This window comes from Papilio polytes, unplaced genomic scaffold, assembly GCF_000836215.1.
Source record: "Papilio polytes unplaced genomic scaffold, Ppol_1.0 DF823731.1, whole genome shotgun sequence".
Classification (NCBI taxonomy): domain Eukaryota; kingdom Metazoa; phylum Arthropoda; class Insecta; order Lepidoptera; family Papilionidae; genus Papilio; species Papilio polytes.
Window position 1 is genome coordinate 4,839,597 of NW_013525473.1, and position 26,645 is coordinate 4,866,241.

Here is a 26,645-nt window from a genome sequence, read left to right on the forward strand (position 1 = left end):
TTAAAAACTTCACTTGTAATGTAAAGTATATTACCAATAAATGATTCAACAATAGAATCGATTTAATATCGAATACGAATCGATTGATATGAATTTGATTAAATCGCATAATTGCTATTATTATAGCTATCCCATCTATTCTGCGAATAAACTTCTTACATCTGTCATCATCAACTTGCCCTTATCCCTTATGGAGGGTCGTTACAGTATATGCTGCTCTTCCATATACCTCTATCAGCCGTCATATCTGAAACCACTCCTTTCTTAAGCATATCCTCTTTCACACAATCCATCCATACTTTCTTCGGTCTTCCTCTTCCTTTGTAGCCATCCACATACATTCTTAACACTTTCCGGTTTATGTCCCCATTGTCTCGTCGCATAACATGTACATCTGTATTGCCCCGTTTTATCTCCAAATTGTAGTCGACTTTTAAAAAAGTTCAATGTCAAGGTTCGTCACAGTCCATTAAAAATCCTTCAATGAATAAGTCCCTTTTTTGATAGACCTGGCGTGTATGGACATTGGCCTACATTCGCATCCGGCGCAAACGATTCACATCACAATTGACTTGTAAAACGATACTGTTGAATAAAAAAACGCATAATAGTACAATTTGCATAACACATTCTGTTGGGTTTACATCTGTTACGTAACTGTCTGCCGTTATTTTTTATTTAAAACTACTAAAGCCGTATATACAGTAATAAGTTTCTATTTAAATATATCGCTAACTTTTTTATCTTTACCTATGTTATGATTGATATTAACAATTCATCGTCTCTTATTCAGACCGAGATATTTGTCTCAATGGTCGAGACAATGAAATTTTTTCATCCATAAACGATAAAACAATCATTGTTTCCGACCGTACGAGATTTAATATGGCGCTTGACGTAAATACATTTGAACAAACTAGTTATTTTAGCTTAACGTTTTATAAAAATAAGTAATAAATTACATTTTTTTTTATATTGGTTATATAATAAAATTTTTCCATGAATCTAAGCTAAGAATAGTCATCACTCTGCCATTAAAAGTAAAATAATAACAAATATATGTAAATTCTCTATTAAAAAAAAATTAAAAACTAAGACAACATAGAATCAGTAAGATTTGCATTTGCATCATCAAATTGAATTAAGGACACTCTAATTCGAACATAAATCGATCATGAGTGCGACAACATTCGACCATTATGTAGAAAGCAAGATAAAGCCAATTTTTCATCGGGCGGAACGAGTGGAGCGTTTGTGTACATGTGTGCACTATTTACGTACAGAGCTCACAGCTGTGCCGGGTCAATGAACTCGCTGCGCGCGAAACAAGGTGAATCGTAACTTCTTCGCTTTTTGTTTGACCGTAACTTGACTCCCAATGACATTATTATAATGAAATGTGAATACGATTGTAACCAAGGGATCATTATTATTACGTAATTATTGTTTTTGTCTTGATGCTAACTAAATTAGCAGCTTAACGATTATTTACCCTAAAAAGCGCCACGTGTTAAAGTTTTATGTTATTCAAAAATCCTTACAAAATTTTGATCGAAACAGTTTTTAAATTTTAAATTTCGAACAGAGTGACGTTCGTAAATAACTTATCGATTGAAACTTCGATACTTTGGGTATCCGATTAAATTGGAAGCGGCACACGCAATTTCGGCACGATCAAAGAGAACTCCCGAAAAGTACTGCGAGCAGAAATTACAACACTTTCGTGTACAACTTGTTTTACTTTGTTTCAAACAATTCGACCTCTCGAAAACCTTTAACTCAATTAATGAAACATTTTAATTTGATCTTATTTATACACCACATTTTGTATGAACGATAGTTATTTAATTTTATTAATAAAAATAAAGGGATATTTTCATATTTTGATCTCTATCATGTTTTATTCTACTCAACATTTAACGTTGTTTTAACAGAGCTTGGAAAAATTTCAAACGAGGAAAATAAATGCATATGCACTGTGATCGATAACTAGGTATGTAAATAATTCAGTTTAGTGAAAGTGGACAAATATTTTATGTAAACGATATGCGGGTGTTATAATGTGCTTATTCCAGCGTATTTACGCTTGAATATGCGTCATTACTTCGTAGAAGGTGAACATGCGTTAAATATATTAAGATTTGAAAAATTATTGTACTTCTTTAGAAATCGCGTGACGACATTTCTCGCTAATAAACAGGAAAGACGATTACGTTTACATTAAGAATTAACAAAATTAGTCACCATTGTTTTATGCTAGTATACGTATATGTACTAGTAATCGAATAGAATCGATAATATTCTACAGTTATTATTACTTTCTAAGCAATACTAATCTAAACTTTTTAATCAAGACTTCAAAACTACTGAACCGATTCCAAAAATTCTTTCACTAGTAGAAAACTATATTACCTACTTAATATAACACTAGTTTTTACTAGCTATAAAATTGTATTTTAGGTAAGAACGATCTTGGACAGCGAAACCCAGACTGACAATATGAAATCCTGCGTAGTAGTGATTTGAGATAGGAGATGACACGCCTCGTTATTCATTGGTTCGTCGGTACTGAGCGGCACGGTTTCGAAACTACGACCGCAAGATCGTAAATCAGTAGTCCAGCTATCTCATTCTTAATAAAACATTATTTATTAGTCCATCGTTTATATAATATATGCATTTGAAAACATGTCGAGGCCTCGAATTATTAAATGATTAAGAATCCTTTAAATTACATATTTTATTATATAAAGGATACGTATGTAAGTAATTGATGAATTTACGAGAAATTTTACATATTTATAGCTGAGCACATCTTGGAAATATCAAATGGGATTTAAAAATATATTATCAGGTTTTACTGGAGTTTAACAGTTTTGGAGTTTGGAGTTTTGTTTTAGTATATTTTCCTCAGTTTTATTTGTAAAAATGTGACAATTAAACTTTGTCAAAGAGTTTAATTTACAAATATATTTTAATCCAATAACTAGAATATTATAAACATTAGCTATAGTGTGTTGTGTCTTTGATTTAAGAGATGATTTATATGGAGTTATAGTGTCGCAATTCTCAAACCCATTAATTTTACACGAAATTAATCTTACAAGACAGATATACACAGACTCTATTCCCCTTATACCTACTGCCCCGTTCAGAACACGTCGTAGTGTCTCCGAGCAGGGGTGAGAGGGAACGAAAATTATGAAAATTTCCCCTCGTTCATGCCGTAACACTATATGGGGTGAATATAATTGACTAAATAAATTCTTATCAGGAAAACTAGATAAATTAAAACTGATTTCCCCTGTTTATAATTACTTTAATATGTCTTGTCCTCGTATTCACTGGTTTTTGGGGGCAAGACAGAATTATGTGAGTCTTCTGACTCACCAAAACCGGCCCGTTCGCTAACCTCAAGTCCCAATATGAGAGTTTAGAATCCACCAACCGATCGCAGCGTAACCCTTTGCAATGAACTTCTATGCGACCACAGAAAAACATTGCCTCGTACTTTCATAGACGTACATGTATTTTAGACAACTTATCTTGAAAACTATATTAGTCAACACTTGTCATATGTTCAAACTAACCTAAGCGCGCCTTGACACCATATGACGCAGTAACATGCTAATTTTATTATAGGACATTGGCAAATGTGATAGCACGTGACGTATGCCAACAATTTCCACGTGTGGATATGTTCCAAAACTCATGACGTGGCATACCTGATATCTACATATTAGACAAAGTAAATAAATAAGTATTTAAACGCTTAGCAAAGAATGTAAATGCTAATAAGCAGGAGCGTTCATAATACGGGAATGTCTATTTATCGGTATATCGAAACATATGTTACTTCTTAATATAATTTATTGTGTGTTGATACGGAAACATCACAGAATTTTCTCTAACCATCTTTGTATCATGAGTGAATTGTGTTTACATATTTCGTAAAAGTTTTGGTAATGGCACATAAATATCTATATAAACTAATTAGTGTAGTGCGTCAGTGCGTGGGTCTGAAGCGAATGATCGAGGAGGTTGGCGTCGCGCCGACTCGAACAGAACAAAATTAACACTCGTATGTAGCACGTACAATATCGACTTTTTAAAGCAACGCAACTGAATGTAGACGCTTTCACTTTCCTTTGAGGCTAATCGATTGATACAATCCATAACCGTTGCTTAGAAAAGAGAATATTGGACTTATATATTTGGTTACGAAGTTAATTTACAGTTTGTGTTATTCTCTATAAGCTATATTGTAACGATGTCATTGTTTAGTTGCCAAAACATTTAGACACAATGTCGCTATATAAATAAACTGTTTCAATATTGCACTTTCTGATGGTGTGCGAGTTGAAATGTGTGAAACATTTCTTTTTACCGACTTTTAACCGACTTTTCTGTCTCCTGGCAAACACTGTCATACTGACAGACAAGATATATTTAAGCCAAATATGCTATCAACCATCTTCTATATCTACGATTTATCTAACTTTGATGCATATTGTACAGGTAATATAAAAGTAAATAAACACACTGATAATACTTGATAAAAGTTGTTTATGCTTTCACAAACAAAAATGTATGAGACAGAATACGATACCATTTACTTTAGTAGACAATTTTGGAACAATCTAATGTACATTTAAGAATAACGAATGCTAAGCAAAGGACTTAAGGTTGTAAACAACAATTTAAGGATCTGTATAAATGTGCAAACGAGCCGGAAACGATTTGCTTTACTATTATCACGTCTATAAACTTGTTGAACATTTGCCGCGTGCAAAACTTTATGTAGCTAAAAGTACTGTTTTATTTAACTTTCAAAAACCCAACTTTAGCGTAACTATAGACATAAGTATCTATAATAGTCAATACTTCATCATTAAAGCTTCGTGATTGTTATTTCATGTAGAAAAAAGCAACCTCGTCTATCTCAAAAGGTTAACAAGTTGAAAAAAATATTAATTTCAAGTTAAATCCTGTCGGACCGGTTTGTCAAGGCCTTTATAATTAAATTCTCAATATAATTGATCAAAACATGCAGTTGTACATATGTAAACAATTTACATAGACTTCGATGCGATATTCAGATATCAGAGATGCGCGGGCGCTCCTCTGGCCCACATATTTCGATCTATTTTTTACGCGTCGTAAAGCGCCCTCTATTTTTAATCTTTGTTTATAGTTCGCGATGTACGACTTTACTGTTTCCTGATTTCCCGCTAATACTGCTATCACGAATCGGGATCGCACGTTTATCACATAGCTACGACTATAAATAGCGGTTGACGTTTAGATTATGTATTACGTACGGAACAATGTAAATATTTACAGCGATAGATGTACTATGCTGTGTATTCTATTATTTATACATGCTCATATCTTTTTATATAGAATTGTTTGATAATAACGCGTATAGATGTATTGTAACTACCTGCACAATAATCGAACGCATAAACATTTAAACTAAGGAATTCGCATAAGTCTATAGTTACTTCAAACATGTACTTCTTGTAACTTTAATAAAAAAGTAGTTTTAAACGCATCGCAAGCCTTGCAAAGCCCCGTAAAACCCCGAGGTCAAAGATAATGCCAGATACTAGTTCTTCATGTCAAGGTGAATCAAAACGTGTCTCTATTTTCCTAAGAATGTTTGTATTCACAAATCTATACTATTATAATAAAGCGTAAACACACATTTCTTTGTTGCCTAAAATGTCACCAATTACATCATATTTTTGAATTCTTCTTTTTATAACAAAACGCCCTACACTTGCGTCACGCTTTAGCCTATATATTTTAACGCCCTTAAACTTAGGGCGATATTTTGGATAAAAGCCCTAATGTGGGAAGAGACCATAAGTTGCTACCAACATCAAAGAATCAAGGTTGTCATCATGTCATGTCATTTTGACATTTGTACATGATAATTTAACTAATGTAAACAATAAAATAAATTTTCATAATTACACGCGAATGAAGTTGCACGGGAACAGCTAGTTATTTTATAATTTTAGTAAAATATAACTCAGTACGGGTAAGTAAACTAGTCGGTGCCGTCACCGGATTATAAAACGTGAGTTGAGCCGTCTTTAATGTTCGCATCAGTACAAGTTAAGGGAAATAGAGTTATTCCCAATCCTTTTACAGTATTAGTGTTGGAATATTTTTAAACCATTTATAAACCATATATTAAGTTCCGTTACTATCGATATCTTTAACCTATTATTACGTTAGCCATATTTGGCATTAATAAACAATGTCACACATATAAATTGTCGACGACACGCTGACGTATGAGCGAAGAAAGGCAGGTTAAAAATGTAACAATAATATTAATATCCGCAGCCGGTGGACTTACTATTTTTTTATATAATATGTTTTATTTTGTTATTTTTTTAAGAAAATCATGTGAAATGTATTATATATAAAAATAAGAGAATAAAGAAATAAAAATAATATTAATATTAATACTATAAATGAGAAAGTTCAGATGGATGGATGTTTGTTAGAGTTTGTAGCCTAAACGGCTTAATGGATTTCGATGAAATTAGATATAGATGTAGTGGATAGTCTGGAAGAACATATAGGCTACTCAGTTTTGTTTTTTTTAATTCCACGAAGACGGAGTCACGGGCGAAAACTAGTATTTATATAATTTACTACATATAACGAATTTTCGCGGAAACAGCTCGTAGATCGTATGATGTACGTACGTTTGTTGGAACGCAAATAGGTCGTATTATCAGGACGCGCTGCTTCTATTTCTGAACTGTAACAACCAGACCCCGCGAGCTTGGAATGTCTCCAACATTCACCTGCATTAACGTATATTACATGTCCGTCTGTTTATCACTTTTATATCTATATTTTATTCTTTACTAGCTTTCGCACGCGACCGTCCGTGAAATGAATAAAACCTAAAGCAAGTAGCCTCCGTCACATTTCAGAATAAACTCTACATCTATGCCAAATTTCATCGAGATCCAGAGAGTAGTTTAGGCTTCAAACTCTATCCATCCATCTAAACTTTTGCATTTATAAAATTAGTAAGTTAAGATTAATCGATATAGAAGCAATGTGTCGATATTAAACGAATAGTAAGGTGTACCTATGTTGAATTATTTTTTGAATTAAGTCTCGCATTTAGAATTAATGGACGGTGTCATGAAACAGGAAGATAAATAAGCTAAATAAGCATACGCTTGCGTAAAACTTTTGAATTTCATTTCGTGCAGTTAATATGCGTTACGAAATCGACATTACAGAGTATAAAGTTTCTTATTGGATTTAAAAACGAAAAAAAAGTCTTATACGAAAGTAACTGGAACCGTTACCGAAGCGCGAGTCGGGCGAGACACGCAAGCGACTCGTTCGCCTTCCACAGCCTCTGTTTGTGTGTCAGTAGGTCAATAGCTGTTTATAAGCGAATAATTTCGCCAACTCACACACCGGACCGGTTTACAGTTACATCAGATAAGCCTAAAATTGACCCCTGTCACATTCCTCACTCAAACATATGACAACTTGTTTAAAATGTCTTATGTAAGATTCAACATCTGTCCAAATAAAAATCAGGTCAAGATTTTAGATGATACTCTTAAAATATGATGGACAGATTCCCTCAGTCGATGCAGATTTAGTTCGTAACTTTTAATGAGCATTTGTTTTACATAAATATCGTAATAATGATATGTAACACGGTCACGGTTTCAAACGGTGCAATAATAGCCTAATAATTTAATTATTAATTAGTTTACTAAAAGAGAAGACATGTAGCCCCACAAATATGAGGCAATACCTACGAAGTGATAGGATCACTCATCAGTTACGATAGTAAATACCGTTGTGAAAGTATATTTTTAAAGTGCACACATTAGTAAAAAAAAAATTTTGTTAAAATATTAGTATGATAATGACCTTGATCTCAGAGGTCTGTTAAGATGATAAAGTTTAGCCAACGAGTGTGGAAGCGAGCAAAACATTGTAGTGGGTCACCGGGCCAATGTCGCGCCGCTCCCTGCGACCTACTCTAGCTAATGTTAAATAGATTTACTTATAAACTGTTTAACTTCTATTCATACTGATGTCTGCATTTTATTTGATCGATGACGAGGAACAATATTACAGTTGGACTGAACTACATTTGTGAAACTCAATTGCAAATGTCAAAATTCAAATTAACGAATGACAACGATGGCAATCTTGCTTATTGATGTTGGCAACTCGTAGAGTACGGTCTCTTTCTCACATTAGGGTTTTTTATCCAATTTATTTACCCCCTAAGTTAAAAACGTGAAAATAGTAAATGTAGGGATTTTTATTAAAAAAAATATGCTGCAATGGGGATGTTTCCTAATTTTTGGAATAGCCTTTATTTTGTAGATAAACCATGTATGAACACGAAAAAAAATAGTATAAAATATAATACTCATTATTTCAATAAAAAAACACGTAAATAAAAGCAACTCTTTCATTTCCCCCCAAAACGTCCCATGACGTCACTTCTTTGCATACGAACCTCGCGTCACGGCCTGTCACTGTCAATTTGAAAGAACCATTGATTGATAATACTCGTAAATCTTTGTTGTCTAAAGTTGTTTTTAGTAATGGAGATAAAAATGAAAAAACCAAAATGAACAGAAGGTGATACTTTTAACGTATTAATTACACTTGTTGCTTCTCGTGGAAGATTATGTTTGTGTGTAAACAGTGACTGCGTCCTACACCAGTGTGACCAGGTATAAATTAAATTGTACTATAAGCTACTCTTATGAATTTTGATATATTTTTCTTTTGTAATATTCATAAAATGTTTTGATCATAACTTATGTCGTAATTATAAAAACACTCAATAATGGAGTCCTCATAATATAAAACACGCAAACTCAATTATTACAATCATTTAGAAAAAATATAACTACAAAATGCACTGACATTCACTGAAGTTGGTCACACTGCCATGTTATATGCGAAGAAGTGACGTCATTGGTGTTTGAGATCGAGTAATGGAGGGTAAAAAATATTGCAGCGTTTTTAATTTACATTTAATTTGAGACAAACATTCAAGGTCTCTAAATGTTATTATAGGTTATAAAATGCTGTCTTTAAAATATTAAACATAACTTTATTTGGATTTGTAACATTAGGAAACATCCCCATTGCTGTCTTCTTACGCCACAAAGGAGTGTGTTTTTACGCTTTATTATATTAGTATAAATAATACTCAGGCAAAATCGCGAACTCTATCTAAAACAGATAGAGTTACATACAGATGATTCATAGTGGTTCTTTTAGTTCGTTCAGGGGTTTTCGTTTCTTTTTGAGCGACTTCCCAAAAGAAGGAGATACTCAATTCGTCTGTATATTTTTTTTAAATAGTTAATCATCTGTATTGCATTAACGTAATGTATTTTAATATACACTGAAGATTAAAAATATTTATGTTTCAATTTTCATAAAATGTTATCTTTTAATTCAATTAACTTGTTTTTTTTTTTATAAATTCGTAACTCAAATAAAGAAAATCTAGTTATTTTGACAACAATGTTGTTATTGGCTTTGCAACATCGGAAGTATACGAGTAGCCGTTATCAGCTGCTTGATAACATTTGGCATATTTTGCTTGCTATGTCATTGTAAATAATGTATGATTTACTACGTAATTAGATAGCTTGCGTGTCAACAGCTGCTATGACCTCCGTATCATACGGTTAATTAAAATTATTTATAACTCGCTAGTAACGGTTAAATTTTCAAGGTTACATGCAATTACTTAGCTAATTTACTACTAAGCTGGCAATAAGCTATACTACTGAAAGTAAATGCTCCTGGATTCTACTAATAAACCCTTAATTATGATTAAGTCATGATTATTTATTTATCCCTTACTAATGTGTACGCGTAAATACTTTTACATCACATGTACCATATCGTCGCATATCAAAAGAACTCCACAGTTATATTTAACATACATGCAAGCTATTCTAAACCGGTATGGTCACGCGCATTCGGGTCAAATCATTCGCGTGATTGGATATTAAAATGCAAGCGAATAAGAAACGTTAGCGATGTCAGCTAAGCTCGGAGCAACACGGAAGTGGGTGGTGAAAGTGGTGAAAGCGGCAACGGGCAACATTTACCTAATCGCATAGTTACGTCAACGATGCCGATGTGAAAGTCAATGTTAGGCGGATGCCGCGGAATGACACGTCTTATACCATTAGTGGCGAAGCTTGGCAAATTCGAAATACTTCAAGGTCCCCACGGGGGCATAAGGTAGTAGGGGTGGTAAAATGTGCGAGGACGGGTCAGCCGACACCTAGGTGAAGGATAGAAGTATCACTTACTGTTACTGCACTATTGATTGTCTTCCCCGAGGCTTTCTATATTTTCTAAGTAACCGTAATACAGTGCTTGAAAGTTAATTTAATTTACTGTTATCGGTTTGTGCAATCGATCACTTTTTTGCTACATTTAAACACTAAATTTAGTAATGACTAATTAGTCTTGTACGCGTATGATAAAAACATTTTAATAAATTCCGGTGTCAAATTAATCGCTGTAATCTAGAAGTTAGATAATGTATCCATATTGAGCGGTATTAAAACATTTAAAACGGTAAAAAAGTTCAGTCATTGCGATGGTCCTTTCGATCTCTATTTAAAAGAAGTGAAGACTATTTGAAGATATAGCATCTGAGTTAGCTTCTTGTAATCTGTAGTCAGAATTGTGATTTGGATGTCGAGGGAAAGTGAAAAGGACTTTTATCATAAGTTCGGTGATAGTATATCTAAGTGGAGCGGGGTTCACATTCGGTGCAACACCTTATCTATGAGAGATAAGCATGTTTGTTTATATTCCGTGCGTGATTGCGAATAGTGTCAACGGTCTAATTATATCCATAGCTAGGATTGATTGGACAATACAACATACGATCAAAATTTTCGATGATATATACCCAGCCGATGCTCATGGTTGTTCTTACAATATAGCAGTATGCTCTACTTTAACTTGATAAGCTTAAGTAGAGCATTAATACTGCTTGCCAGGTTTTAAACTTTGTGATACAAATTTCAATTCCGCGTCTTAAGTGTTTATTTTGTCTCTTTTCTATTACTTTGATTTAACGATAGTTAGAGAACTATCTTATCAAGTTCTTAAAAATTATGAAATAGTTAATGATTCTGTTCAAGATAAAGTAAAATATGATTCGTGTGTCACAACTCTGTCCTTCGGTCTATTCGTTTAGCTAATTTTAAAAAATAGTAATAAAAATTGTAAACACAAGTCGATGACATCCTTGGCCTAAATTTCTAATAGATAATGGCTATCAAGTGGAACACTTTCAACGTGTATAACCGGGTCGGAATATTAGGGCAATATAATGTTCAGGTTGGCACCTTGTGACTGCTTTATGTACTTAAAATTTGAAAGTTAAGAATATTCACTATTTAGTGCCTAGCGTGTATGAATAACGTAATAAAATCTTTCGTAACATTACTGAAACGTTTATATAATACATAAACTTTCAAACATGCTGTTCTAGTTTCTAATACTGCTAAGACATAAAAAATAGTTTAATTTAAATTTTCTCCCGGTATATGGCAACATCGAGCACTAATAAATTTCGATTAAAAGGGCATTCAGTTTTTTAACAATATACATTTTATAGCACCCTTATAGCCTTGTACAAGATATCCATCGGAACATTAGTGTTGAGTAGCAATAGCAATTGGATATAAACGCGATCTCAATAGAGGTAATTCGAGGCTGTGTCGGCTTCCTCATGGCGACGTCAGCGCAGCGCGGGTAGGAAACGCGCGCCTTGACCCACTTGACGTGCAGCGCGCCTCTCTACTCGATACTAGCACGCGCAACACGCTATTATTCGAATAAACTGGTACATCAACTTGCCAGATCTATTCCATAATATAAATCGATATAAAATTCGGTTCGACATGTAAAGATCGAATCGTTTTTAGAAGGTTTTAAAAAAAGATGTAAAAGATTTGCAGACTCCGTATAGCTTATTTTCTGTCGAATTATACGTACGTACCGATAACAAGTAAAGTGTTCAAATGCTTTCGGACTTATTTCTATTTTTTTGTAATATTTAAATCACATAGCTATAATCATAAAAGCCGAAGGTAAGTAAGTAGTTAACGTTAACAATGTGCCAATTGAACAAACCCGGCCCACTTCGATTGTTCCGAGCACAAAACACGAGCACACATGGTAGCCGCACGTGACAATCGACCATCAAACGCTTGTAAAATGTCACTACAATACAAATTATTAAAAAAAGGACTAACAGCGATGTATAAATGTATCTTTGCTCGTAATCATATAAAATGTTCAGTGCCAAACTCGTCTAACTATTTAACTGTCACAAGAAATCATCATTTTGTCGTTAATAATGTTAAACATATTTTTATACCAAAAGTCCGGCCTTTAGCAATAATACATTTATTTTTTTCTATGTTAAAATTAATACTTTCACGAGATTGTTTCGATTGTTTCTTCTGTTACTAAACAAACTGCAAATAGAAAAGTTGACATAGTTTCTTTTAACGGTATTATAAAAAAAAACGAGTTTAACCTAACGAGTTTAATTAACAAAAGCCATGAACATTAAGAAACGGCGCTTAATGGGTTACAAGTAAAACCAAAGTAAAAACAACAAAGAACTAAACAGCACAATAAATAATTTTTGCAAACAACTTTATTTGTCGAAAAAGTAATCCGTTCATTATCATTACTTACGAAGATGAATTTTAAAACACAATCAAACCCGTAATTTAACAAATATAAAGAAACAAAACAATATAAAACACAACTCAATATAAAAAAACTTTTTTCACCAGCTAGAGACTGGCTGGTATTAATTTTTCATCGTTTAATTTGTATAGAGTCAAAACAAAAAGTCACTCTCTGCTTGTTAGTCTTGGGCTTAATCGGACATCTGCAAGTGGGCACCGTACTAGTACAATTGGAAAACGTACTAGTACACACTTTTAGTACGCTTAGTACTTCAGATTTGTGAGAAAACAATAATATGAATAGAATATAACAATGGTTATATTATAGATTACTTCACATCATATTTTTAGCAGGGTCAATCATATGTTATTAGCGGATATAAATTTAAGTTATAAATGATTTTATCCACTTTTGATTCTTATTACCGAAGGTGGATACTTCAATCTAGCAAATATACAATCAAATCAAACAACGAAGAAGCGAACATCGATATCGTGTAGTGTACTAAAAGTGCCAAATGTCCGATTAACAGAAGCCGTTGGATAACGTTACTTTTAGTACAGTGCTGAGTAACATTACTTTTTAGTACATTGTATGTATACTACACAAGACTACTGTTTGTCCTAATCTAACATGCCGCATGCGCAATCGTATCAGAGGGAGTTTATAATGAAATGTCAACGACATCGAATACAAAACATCACTATAACGAACACATGAGAAGCATGGGGCTAACATCTGTAACGCGTTTCACCACATGCTTGTCATAAACATTAATTAAAAAATAGAAAAACAGCCGACAGGCCGCGGCAAGTCCCTTTTTGGAAAATAAAAAAGGTAACTTAACAAAATCTCGAAACCACAAAGAGCCTGTCCCACCACTGGCTGATACAGGCTCAGATAGCTTAAAAATTACGTCACTGTTAGATAAGGTAACAAATTCCGATACTTCCATTTACACGTTGGATTGTTATCAGACAATTTAAAATTTGGTGGTACAGGCACTAAATAATCTAATTATATATTATAGTAACAACCATAAAAAACTGAGATTCGAATCTAATATAAAAGAAATAAAACAATTGAAAACCGAGCATTTTATTAAACGCAATTTGGATTATAATTTATCGAACTCATATACGATGTCTCGGCAGCCAATTTAAGATGGCGTTCATTTATTAACGATTTCAAGTTTTCATTGGACAATAACCTTGCTCAAGAATTTACAATGTGTCGTGATATGTATAAATAAATACATAGATAAGCGTTATAAAGGCCAATGTTGCAATATCGTCTTTAATTCCGATGTTATTGGCAACTTTTCAACGTTTTATAATCTAGTTTTGTTTAAACATAATGCAAATTTTTATTTATTGATTCTTTGTATTTAAAATCAATTAAATATCAAAACAATTAATTTTATTCACGAAATTTAACAAATTGTCATTTAAATTCGCTGTTGATTTGTTTAAAATTAAATCTGTTAATTTAAACAACGATGCTAACTATTTATAGTATACCAGTTTACTGAAACATGAAGAAAATACATAAAAAAGAATTACTTACAGTTGCCATGGGAATGTTTTAATCCAGTAAAGTTTACAATCCAATGAGGACACTGGTCACTTGTTAACTGAGCATAACAATAAGAAAGTATTTTGCGCAGCAAACACTTCACTTTTCTTCAGAAAAATTTGTACACTTAATTCAATCCGTGAAGGGCACACACACGATACTTCACAAAATTCCACTTGACATACGCTTCAAAAGTATTATTACGATTACATAAAACTACACACACCGTATCTGGGCTCACACCCAGTTCCAAGTAGGTACCTGTAACAAGACAAAGCGGTAATAAATTTTACGATATTTTACATGAAATATTTACTAACAAAATCAAAATATAACTTTTTCTTTCACAAGGAAGGAACACAACATATGACGCGTACTCACTTGACTAGAATTAAATTTAAAGTGAGCACAAAATGAACAGAGACGTAAAGAAATTCTTTGTCACGGCGCGACGCGTACAAACGAATCGACGACCACACGATGACTGGCTGGCGCAATGGAGGTGGAGGGAGCACGGAGGGAGAGGGGGAGCAGACGGAGGAGATACGAGGGGGGAGACCGTCTGGTCGACTGGTTGGTCGACCTATTGGCTCGGCACTCACACAGTGATACGATCGGTAAAGTTTCTAGGTTGATTTGTTTGACGCCCACAGACCCGTTTATGCTGAAATGAATAAAGAAGTTTGAAGCGATCTTTAACACAATTTGCTTGTTTGGTTTTATAGATTTTTAAGCAGTCGAGACGAGTTATCTGATTGTACGTTTTATATTAGGAATGGAGGTGAGGTGAGGTGTCAGTCGACTATACGACGAGCAGACGCAACCTTCAGGAGTTCTCATGGCCACGCGCTCGAGCGTAAAGGTCATCTTACTCGGTTGCTACTTCAAATAACAATGCTTGCTTAATCAGCACAATATTATCACTGCATAGTTTAAACAGGGTCCCCGTGCGCTTGCACGGACGGATATGAGGTTAACACACACAGGCGGGCCGTGCCGTAACTATGGAACAGGTTTTAAAAAACTTTCGCGGGATGTATTTCGAGCAAGGTTCGTACGTAACTTGTGTTAACTGAACTAGCTGTTAAATAAAGAAGTAAATTTCGAAACATGGCAGATTACACGTGCGATAAGGCGTGTTATCCGAGAGCAAGTGAAGGAAACGCCACACAATGAGATAACCGCTGCTGATAAACGTAACGCGTAAGTAAATACGAAGGGACTGATTAAGAATGATAATTAGACGAGAATCATAATGGTTATGATAAAATACTATGTATAGTTAGAGCTTTCAAAAGAACGTTTATTGCATGTAATGAACCAACTAGCTAATTACATCGTAGTCAAATAACTCGATTAGAGTTTGGGAAGGCAGCCCTCTTTTATTTAATTTTAACCATAATTAATTTAAAACAAAAATTATTTACTATATTACAACATGTTCGTCGTATGTTTTCACTCAACATAATCGTAATTATCATCAGGTAGAGCTGTAAATTAAAAGAACTGTTAAGTTCTGAAGTCTCAAGTAGGTACATGGAATCAAACGGAGTAATGCATCTGTAGTTCCTCTGGTGTTGCGGATGTCCATGGGCGTCGTTGACCACCTTTGTGTTCCCGCCGCTCGTTTGCCCCTTCTCTTATAAAGAAAAAAAAAAAATGACACCACACCGAGGTGACAACGATGATCTGATCTTCCAACTATGCGTGGGCTCCATTGTTAATGCCACTGATCATTTCTTTCGACACGTCACGTCTATTATTCATAATTAATAATTATCTTAGAATTGTTTTGATAAGCAAAGCGGGTGACTTTGGGTACCACTAAAAGATCTATTCCTACCTCACTAATTAGAATCTAACTGATTGATATAAACACAACAAAGAGTAATTCGTTACGCCCCTTATTAGTAGGACTTTAACTTAAAAAATGTAACAGACTTGCGTTTACTCGTGACTTCGCGCAGAATTTAAAAACAAAAACTCTGTTAGTGACAATGTAGGTGTGTATAATGGTGAAAGAATTGTTCCAGTAGTTATAGGATTATTTGGTACATACAAAAATACAAATCTTTCTTATTTCTAATATTAGTGTAGTGTGTTATTTAACATTTTGGTATCATTTTCGTTTTGGCATTTGCCAATACGAAAAATAATCAATCAATTTCAACAGATTTCTCGTCATTATCGTGTAATCTGATATTCGACTTGTAGTCACATCCCTAATTACGATGCAGTGACTGTTGTTATTATTCACATTGTTGTGTTTCTTGTGAATGTTGACTGGCCTAATCCTTATCGTGTTTGGGAACACATTGGAATATAAAACGTTTCCTGTCACGTTCCAATCCAGTTGTAATGACAGACATGACACAGATGTGTGTGGTTACACACCACATACCACAGACGGATCCTGGTATATGGTTTGATTGACAAAAAATATTGTGTTAGAAATTACCTTAATAATGCAATAGATGTGAAATATCTTGACAAATTTAAACCATTAAGCATATTCAAATTAAATTGAAAGACAGGTAAAGGACGTAAATGTTCGTAAGGTCAAACAATAGTAGAAAACTGGTTTCGCTATCTTAAAACGAAAATAATTATAATGTCGCTTTAATTACGTCCGTAGTTACAATAAATGTTGATATTACTACCAATAGGTAAAAAGATATAATTAAAAGATAGTTTAGATGCAGACATTATTTTTTAACTGAAATTACAAAAGAAACTATAGAGCACGTATTACTGGCCATTTGTGCCGCTACGCACGATGTAAAATAAAAATAATATACGTTGATAATCTTCGCGGGGGTAACGCACTTGTTCGGTTCAGTTCGCACCTCTCGCTCGCACGCGGGCATTCATGTTTTTTTGCTCCTACGCCAAGTCATCGCCTTACCACTTCTTTATTTTTAATGGCAACATAACTCGTGGCGGACTTGCGAACCTTTCACTAAATGACCGTCAAATAACGATTCATAGATAATACCACATATAAACGTTCATATAAAATTTAAGATTGAATCGATTAAAATCATTTCGCACGTTATTTTGAACTGTGCCAATTTTACCTACGAACATTGGCCAACATAGCTAATTGAACGTAGGATAAATATAAACGTATTATTTTCGTCTTTGCAACATCAATTTTCAGGTAAAAAATATTCAAACAATTGAAATTTTGAAACACGTGTACGTGTGTGATAGATAGGACAAAATAGTGTTATTTATTAGAACCTTTGATGTTAAAATGTGGTACTTAATACCAACTGAGATAAAATGATAATTATTTTCTATTTATGTATTTCGTGTGAAATAGTTTAGTTATACTTAATTTAACCTTCGTAGTGGTGATGTTTAGTACTGGCAGCTAAAATGTAAAAGAGGTATAAAAAGACCCTTCCGGTCAGAACACTCTCTCTTCCGTGGAGTCAGTGTAGCGAGTGGACTTTCGAGGAGCGGACCATGGGCCTGACCATGGAGAGTTAAGTAACCTATTTTATATTCACTGTAATACCTCTTAATAAATAACTGTAATAACCTTACCATTTGTACAAAGCTATTTTGTATATAAAAGCATATATGGGTTGTTGGACAAGTAATGTCAATCATGACAATTATGTGAATTGCATTTTATAATTTGTATTGGTTAATACTATTTATGAGATCTCTATAATATTGTGTTGTTTTACTAATTGAATTAATGAATATATGCTTTGTAAAGTTGCTTGTTGTTTCTATTCATATCCAGGTTTGCCTCACAAGGAAATGGTCAGCTGTCACTTTCATTTATTAACAGACGTCCATATTTAATATATTCCCATACAACTTCAAATGATTCTTGAAACTAAATTAGATGTTTGACTCTCTAAATTACTGTAGTTGTAGCATTTACTTATTGAATCTGAGTACGATTCTAACATGTGCATACATAACCTATTCAGTTTTATCCTTTATTTTATAGCTGCATTGTATTCAGTAGCGTCAGCAGCCGTATTGTAAAAAATTAAACCTAGTTTAAAAAATAGAAGAAACTCTGAGTTCTTTTAGTAAATGAACAACAAGCGACATAATACACAAAGTTATGTCGTAGGAAGTATAAGAATGTTAGTTTTGAACTCACGTAGTTTTTAGCTTTGACTTTTCTATCTTCTAATATGTCAAAATCCATTTTTCTACAGGTTATGAGAACATGTTACACATATCAATCACTAAACTTAGTAAGAAGTTTTTTTTAATTTTTTCTTATTTCAAGACGTACGTAGCAGCACGCGCGACTGCCGACACGAAACTGAGACCTGTCGGAGAGAAAGTGACCGTTTCCAGGCGATTACTTTCCAAGTGGCCGTGCGGTTTTAGTTCGTGCCGGCTCTGGAGTCTACCGTTACCCTCTTTTTCGCAACGAGGTCGTATTTTAAAGTTCACGTGGCGTCAACTATGCGCCATCTCGCGGTTATGTAAATAAATACATTATCATTTTATCGCTTGCTTCATGCTTAAGAGAGAACATATCTAAATTACGTAATATGTAATTAATTAGTAGCTAGTTGAATTTTAAATATAGGTTAAGGTATACAATGTCTAGATCCAATGTTTCTTACGATTCAAGGAAAAGAGGTAGAGCAATGAAACCGGTACTAAACGGTCATGGGTTTTCACAACTGAACATTTATACCAAACATGAAATCCTTGAAACAATAGTTTTTGTACGCATATTTCGGAAATTAAACGCAAGATTTATTGTTTCTGTTAAGGAAAATTTTGTTTGTATTTGTTTTTATCAAATAAGGTAAATCGCAAGTATGTTTTTTACAATAGTTTTACCAGAATATTAAAAAAAATACAATGTGATAAATCTGATGGTCATCTTCGTATAATAATTTTTCTTTATCCATGGCCATTTCCCGAATGGCCTTAAAGCGTGAGATATTTATTGTATTGTTCTTTTTAATTGGCATCTATTCTCGATTTTCCTCTTCCGTACTTTCCTTTTATATTTGTCGTTTGTCAGTTTTATTGTAACACTAGCTTTCGCCCGCGGCTTTTCCGCGTGAAATTAAAAAAGTTTTAGTAAGAAGTATGATTAAAAAACATTACCTGTACGTAGCGAAGATTTTGCATTCATCATCAACTTGCCCTTATCCCTTATGGAGGGTCGGCACAGTATGTACTGCTCTTCCATACATCTCTATCAGTCGTCATATCTGAATCCACTCCTTTCTTAAGCATATCCTCATTCACACAATCCATTTATACTTTTTTCTTCCTCTTCCTTTGTAGCCTTACACATTTATTCTTAACACTTTCTGGTTTATGTCCCTATCGTCTCGTCGCATAACATGTCCATACCACGGTAACCTTTTTCTTCTCAATTTCTCCACCACTGGCGCTACTTTCAAACTCCCTCTAATATTTATGTTTACATTCTTTTTTTTTCACGAAGATTTTGCATTATTATTGTATTTGCTATAAAGATTTGTAAAAATTAACTTCGAATGTTTTAGTAAACTTTACTCTATCTTTAGTCTACTAATAATTATCTATAGCGGAAGAGTTAACACTCTTATCTTGCTATCATTTGAATTTGAATGATTAGTTTTGCGATAGAGTTATATTACTAAGAAGGAGTATTTTACGCCAGTACACAATATAACGTCATTTTTTCGCCCTTTAGAAACTGAAAATATTCCGACGGGTAAAATCGTGTGTTTCAACTAGTTTTAAGACTCGATATTGCTTTTAGGTTATTTATTACAAATGTAGCGTTGCTATCGATTTTTTTCGAAAGGCATGAATTATGTTATCTACACGGCGATGTCAACGGCCGTGCGAGGACGAAGGGAATGCCCTCTGCACGACGACGAACTCACCGTACATGTGTCGCTAATATTGCGAAAAATAAGTACAATTGATAAGCAAAATCATACTAAAAACACCTGTTAAAATAATAATTTTTACATACGTATTAAATATTTTACAGTAAACATTGTGAACAGGGAAAAATCCATATTACTGTTTTTGGAAAATACGTCTAATAAGTAACAAATAAAGTTCTCGTGTCATCAGAGTTACATTTAGTGGATAGATTAATATGAAACTAGCTTTTGCCCACGACTCCGTTCGGGTGGAATTAAAAAATTAACAAAAGTGAATAGCCTATGTGTTCTTTCAGACTATACCCTACATCTAAAGCAAATTTCTTTGAAATCCGTTCAGCATCTATAAACTCTAAGAAACATCCATCCATCCATCTTAACTTTCGCATTTATTAAGTACTAGCTGTTCCCATGCGACTTCATCCGCATGAAATTATAGAAATTTCAATTCATTGTTCACATTTGTCAAATTATCAATTGCAAATGTCAAAATGACATGACATGATGTCAAACCATAGCAACCTTGCTTCCTTGATGTTGGCAACAACTTATGGTCTCTTTTCCACATTAGTTTTTTATCCAAAATATTTACCCCTAAGTTTAACGGCGTGAAAATATATAGCCTAAAGCGTGACGTAAGTGTAGGGCTTTTCATTACAAAAAATGATTGTTCAAAAATATGCTGCAATGGGGATGTTTCCTAATGTTACAAATCCAAATAAAGTTATGTTTAATATTTTAAAGACAGCATTTTATAACCTATAATAACATTTAGAGACCTTGAATGTTTGTCTCAAATTAAATATAAATTAAAAACGTTGCAATATTTTTTACCCTCCATTACTCGATCTCAAACACCAATGACGTCACTTTCTCGCATAGAACATGGCAGTGTGACCAACTTCAGTAAATGTCAGTGCATTTTGTAGTTATATATTTTTTTAAATGATTATAAGAATTGAGTTTTCGTGTGTATATTATGAGGACTCCATTATTAAGTGTTTTTATATTTACGACATATTTTACGAGCAAATTTTCGATCAATATGACGAAAAAAATAGTAAAAGTTATTTGAGTAGTTAATATTCAAATTTGACAGACCGCGACGCGAGGTTTGTAAGCAAGAAAGTGACGTCATGAGGCGTTTTCGCGGTCTTTGGAGAAGTTGTTTTTAGTTAAGTGTTTTTGTAATGAAATGTTGCGTATATATTATTATATTTTTTTTCATATTCAGATACGGTTTATCTACATAATAAAAGCAATTCCAAAAATTAGGAAACATCCCCATTGCTGACATGTTAGGCAACAATTGACCGTGACGTGACAAATAGAATAAAAGCGGGATGGATGAAATGGCGACAGGTCACAGGAGTAATATGCGACCCTCAAATTCCACTTAAATTAAAGGGGAAAATTTACAAGGCCGTCGTAAGACCTGTCATGATGTATGGATCTGAATGTTGGGCAGTAAAAGGGACGGATGAAAGAAGACTACATGTGACAGAAATGCGAATGTTAAGATGGATGTGTGGGGTAACACGAATGGATAAGATACGAAATGAGTATATTAGAGGAAGTTTGGGAGTAGCCCCCATAATAGAGAAGGTTAGGAGTAAAAGGTTAGCATGGTATGGGCATGTTATGAGGAGGGATGAATCGCATGTTACAAGGAGAACGTTAGTTATGAGTGTGGAAGGGTACATCGGTAGAGGTAGACCTAGAAAGAGATGGATGGATTGTGTAAAAGGTGACATGATCAAAAAGGGAGTGATGACTGAGATGACGTATGATAGAGTTATGTGGAGGACAAAAACCTGTTGCGCCGACCCTACGGGAGTAGGATAAGGAGATGATGATGATGAGATGAGTATGATTTTCTGCTTTATGAACTGCAGAATACGAACATTTATATAAAACGAGATGAGAATATAATAGTCTGTAATCGAGAAAAAAGTCACGAAAGTTTATTCGGTAGTCGGATGGTATTCGTTGCCGTTATAAGAAACGGTCAGTTGGGGACCGTCGGCCGTCGCGCATACCAATTCTATACACGAAATCAGCTTCACAAAAAATAAAAGCTTGTGCTTATTCTCACGTGCTTTAAAAATACATAGCCTAGTTGACAAAGTTGAGTTGTAGCGATGTTTGATGTAGTAATATTTTATATTTAATGACATTTTGTCTTATGTTTCATGGAAAAGATAGTATTGAATGGATGACGGTGGGATGTTTTTGGCTAGCAAGACGTCTGGCGGTGATAATGTAGAAAGCAGAAATGATTTATATTCATCACCACCAGCTCAATATATGTTCCCACTAAGGAGCTCGGAGCCTACCCTAAGTAGAGGGTGACTAGGACATAGTCAACCACGCTGGTCAAATGCAAGTTGCTTGACTTCACACATATCTTTGAATTTCTTTGTCGCAATAAGCAGGTTGCATCACTATGTTTTGATTCACCGAATAACGAAGATCTAAAGTTTAAAATAAACGAATTAGGTACGTACTAAATACTAAAAGAAGAGACTGCTAAAACTTTAAAACTGCTTGTACTATCATACCGTATTATCTCGGCAATCGTCATAAAACTGGTCCCATAAACATCCTTAGGAAGTACATAAATCATAACTACCTTCTCATGTGACACGAGTGGTGCTAAATTAGGAGCAATCAGTGTCAACGACGGCCTTGTGTAAATAGGACGTGTCTTCCGGAGCAGCAGCATGATATCTAATACTAGCAGGTATATTGATTCTGATTTTTAGGCGAAGTATCACTATTTCATGTAGTTTTTATTGTATTAACGAATAGATACAAGGAGTTGTTTTACGTATTTTTTTAATATATTTGCTGAATCCAATTTTTTTTATTAATTTATAACAAAATACAATACTTCCGATTGAATATTGTTTACAAGGTCAACTTAGTACTCCTTCATAACGTAAAATAGATAAAAAACAATGCTTTTGAAGATTGAAATAACTTTTTTCAATGCAGTCAGTTTTATTTACCTAAAACAGTGTATTATACAGCCGAATACTGAAACGGTATTTAATGTAACAGTCTTGAATTATAAGGCCAAGCTTAAACTCCAAATTACTTATAAATTTTGACGTTTATTAGGTGTAAGCGTCGCTTACGACGCGAAGTATTTAAGATTCGTTTCAGTATTAGACCGTTTCTCACATAAATTACAAGTTTTAAAAGATATTTTCTATCGTTAAATCTCTATCACGTAAGCGTTTATGTCGGCGTGCGGGGCTGCACGGTGTCGCAAGTGCGAGCGCCGCCGGCCTAACCTTGCCGTGCTCACGGACACCGCAATTGGGTCAGTGGGTCAGCAATTTTGCGCCTTTTTTCGCGAGTTGCATACCTTGTGTATTTTTTTAAGATAACAAAAAGCAATTGTTTTTGTTTTCAACCGAAAAGTGCAAATTATTCACGTCAAAAATAATATGTTAAGTTTAACTTAAGGTACAATTGTCGTGTTGTAAAAATTCATCAGAATATCACATTTATAAAACCATTGATGGTAAATTATGAAATTGGTGTTAGCAGAATAGGGATGTTGTCCTATGTTTCCATCTGTCACATTTCAGTCACATAGAATTACGTTTTTTATTTTATTTATAGAATAAACGAGTAAAATGCCAAAATCATTCATCACGTGACATGTAGTTATCATTAGTAATTATCGATGTACTTACGGATGTTATCTATTCAAGCTTGATAGACCTTGATAATACTATGAATAAAATTAGATGTATGACATTACTGATAATAGTGATGGACATGCTAATCTATACATATAATAAAATTGGAGTGTCTATTTGTAATATCAAAAGAAAAATCCAGATTTCGGGAAGATGAAAAATTTGCGTCGCTAATTGGATTAACATTTTGGCTGTCTGTTTGTACGCAAGCCGAGTTTATTCCGAGTTATCTCCGTAACGGCTGTGCCGATTTTGACCGGACTTTCCTTGAAGGGTACCTGATAGACGGACGAAATTTAGGCAACTTTTTTATATTAATATTGCGTGCACGAAGTCGGGGGCAACAGCTAGTAGGAAATAAGGTCACCAAAGCTGTTAACGTTATAAAATATGTTAATCCGACAACCATGTATTGTAAAGAAATCGTTAGTGTTGGTTCGATAACTCCACGAAATGGGTTTCCGAACTACATACGTAACTTGATTTTCACTCCGTTGAAACTTAAGTGAACCTAATACTAATTAGTCACTAGGTGAACATACTACCATACTAATATAATAAATGCGAAAGTTTAGATGATGGATGGATGTTTGGTAGAGTTTGTAGCTTAAACGGCTGAAAGGTTTTTTCGCATAGCATGGGTATTTTAGCTGTATCAACTTAGGGTTCAACATTGAAATTGAATTTCATAGAAGCGTATAACCTTGTATTCGACAGATGGCGCGTTTTTCCGCTTATTCTCACGTAGGGACAGAGAGAGGTGACGGTTGGGAAAAAACCGAGATAGCAACGTTTTGTCGCCTAGTTAATTATTGTACGATGATTGGTTATCGTTTCCTATTATATTGTATTAAGCGTAAAAACCTTTCTTACAAAATACTTTCACAGCTTCTATGTTTTATCGTCGCAACTTCTTACTGTGATGTGGACCAAACACTTCCTTTATCCCTGGCGACTAATTTTAACATTTTCTAACAATTATTTCTATTGATTTTAGAACTACTACTAATATGAAGAGATTGCAGCAAACAGCGTGCAGCATTATCGACGTGGACGTATTAAGATTTATGATTGGTGATAGTTGAGTTGAGAGCAAGCGAGGCGAGGCGGAGGGGCGACGAAGCGACTCTTCCGCCGCGCCGCTGCCGGCCCCGTTTACAAGCTCCATTGAATGCATGTTATAACTAAATGTTTGAAAATATATCACTACTAAACGGAGTAACTTAAATAGTTCCAATAAAAATACCAGAAATAACTGATAACTAGAACTCTTGTTCTGTATTAAAAAAATGTAAGTAGCTTATGTGTTCTTCCACACTGCTCACATCTATGGTAAATTTCATCCAGAGCCGTTCAGCCGTTTGCTACAAACGCTAATAATCATCCATCTAAACTTTCGCTTGTACAATTTTAGTAAGATTATTTCTTATTTGGTTTAAGTATAAGAAACGAAAAGTAAGCAATCTATTGTAGTTCGTAGCGCAGTGTGTCGGGCGATGCGGGGTGCGGCGCGGGGGGTGCACTGACAAAATAATAATAACTCGCGGCGATTACGAGTCATCGACCTTCGAAAAATCTGACCTGCGCAGCGCGCGGCAAGGTTGCGCGCACGACATCGCACCACAAACACGATACAAATATTTTAAATATTATTAACAAATGTCGACTTTTTAATCTATATTTATATTGTAGATATTAATATAATTTATATCTATATACATGTAATAAAATTGGAGTGTCTGTAATATCAAAAGAAAAATTCCAAATTTCAGGAAGATGTTGTATTTGCGTTGTTGATAACGAAAATCGCATTTAAAAATTCTTGTTTGTCTGTCTGTCAGTCCGCAAGCCGCGTTTGTTCTAGGTAATCTCCGAAACGGATGGGCCGATTTCGATCGGACTTTCACTGAAGGGTAGCTAGCTGACATAGGCGGGCGTATTACAGGCTACTTTTAAAAAAAAATCCGCGCTGTCAAAATAACGTAACTGGTGGTCCAAATTTGCGCTAACGAAGTTTGGGGGCGACAGCTCGTATTAAAATAAAATATACAGATCTCTTAATAATAATTGTGACTTCGGTCAATTCGAGTAGTGTTGTTAGGAACAATAATTAGGAGACAAATTCAAATTTCGAATATTTACCAGATAGTAATGGTCAGTTCAATAGGATTCAAGTTTTTGTGACATTCGTTGACCTTTGCGTTGGCGTCTCATAGCGTTCGATTCGTAAAAGACTCGTTTTTCTTGAAAACAGGTGGGGATAAGGTCACCCATATAGGAACTTACGAGGAAGGTAAACCGGTACATTCGTAACTTTCGCGATATTTGCCTTGGGTAAACATACGTTATTTATATGGTCAATAAATCTAAATTTGTAAGTTATAAACGAAATACATACCCTCAAACTACATAAGTCGAAGAATTTTCAAACCATCTCTATAATATTTGTGATGTGTGTTGATAATGTTTGCTTAAAAATTTGTTTTGTTAAACGAAAATACTAATACACTGCATAAAATTAATTACTTTATATTATGTAACACTATGACCATCCTCAATATTATAATCATAAACTACTAGTTTATACTCCTGACTTCGTCCGCAAGAAGTTAATAAAAAACCGACTTCCAAACAAAATACACGAAAAACAAAACAAAATGCACTAAAAACAAAACAAAATACACCAAAAACAAAATATTCTCAA

The 26,645-nt window shown here is 34.1% G+C and overlaps 1 long non-coding RNA gene across 1 annotated transcript in view; it reads right to left on the reverse strand.

The window, feature by feature from the left end:
• LOC106103799 overlaps positions 1-26,645 on the reverse strand; it is a 46,456-nt gene that overhangs the window by 2,205 nt on the left and 17,606 nt on the right. Inside the window, exon 3 of the long non-coding RNA XR_001225636.1 lies at positions 14,338-14,607. This is a non-coding gene — a long non-coding RNA (uncharacterized LOC106103799). The remainder of the gene's footprint in view (positions 1-14,337; positions 14,608-26,645) is intronic.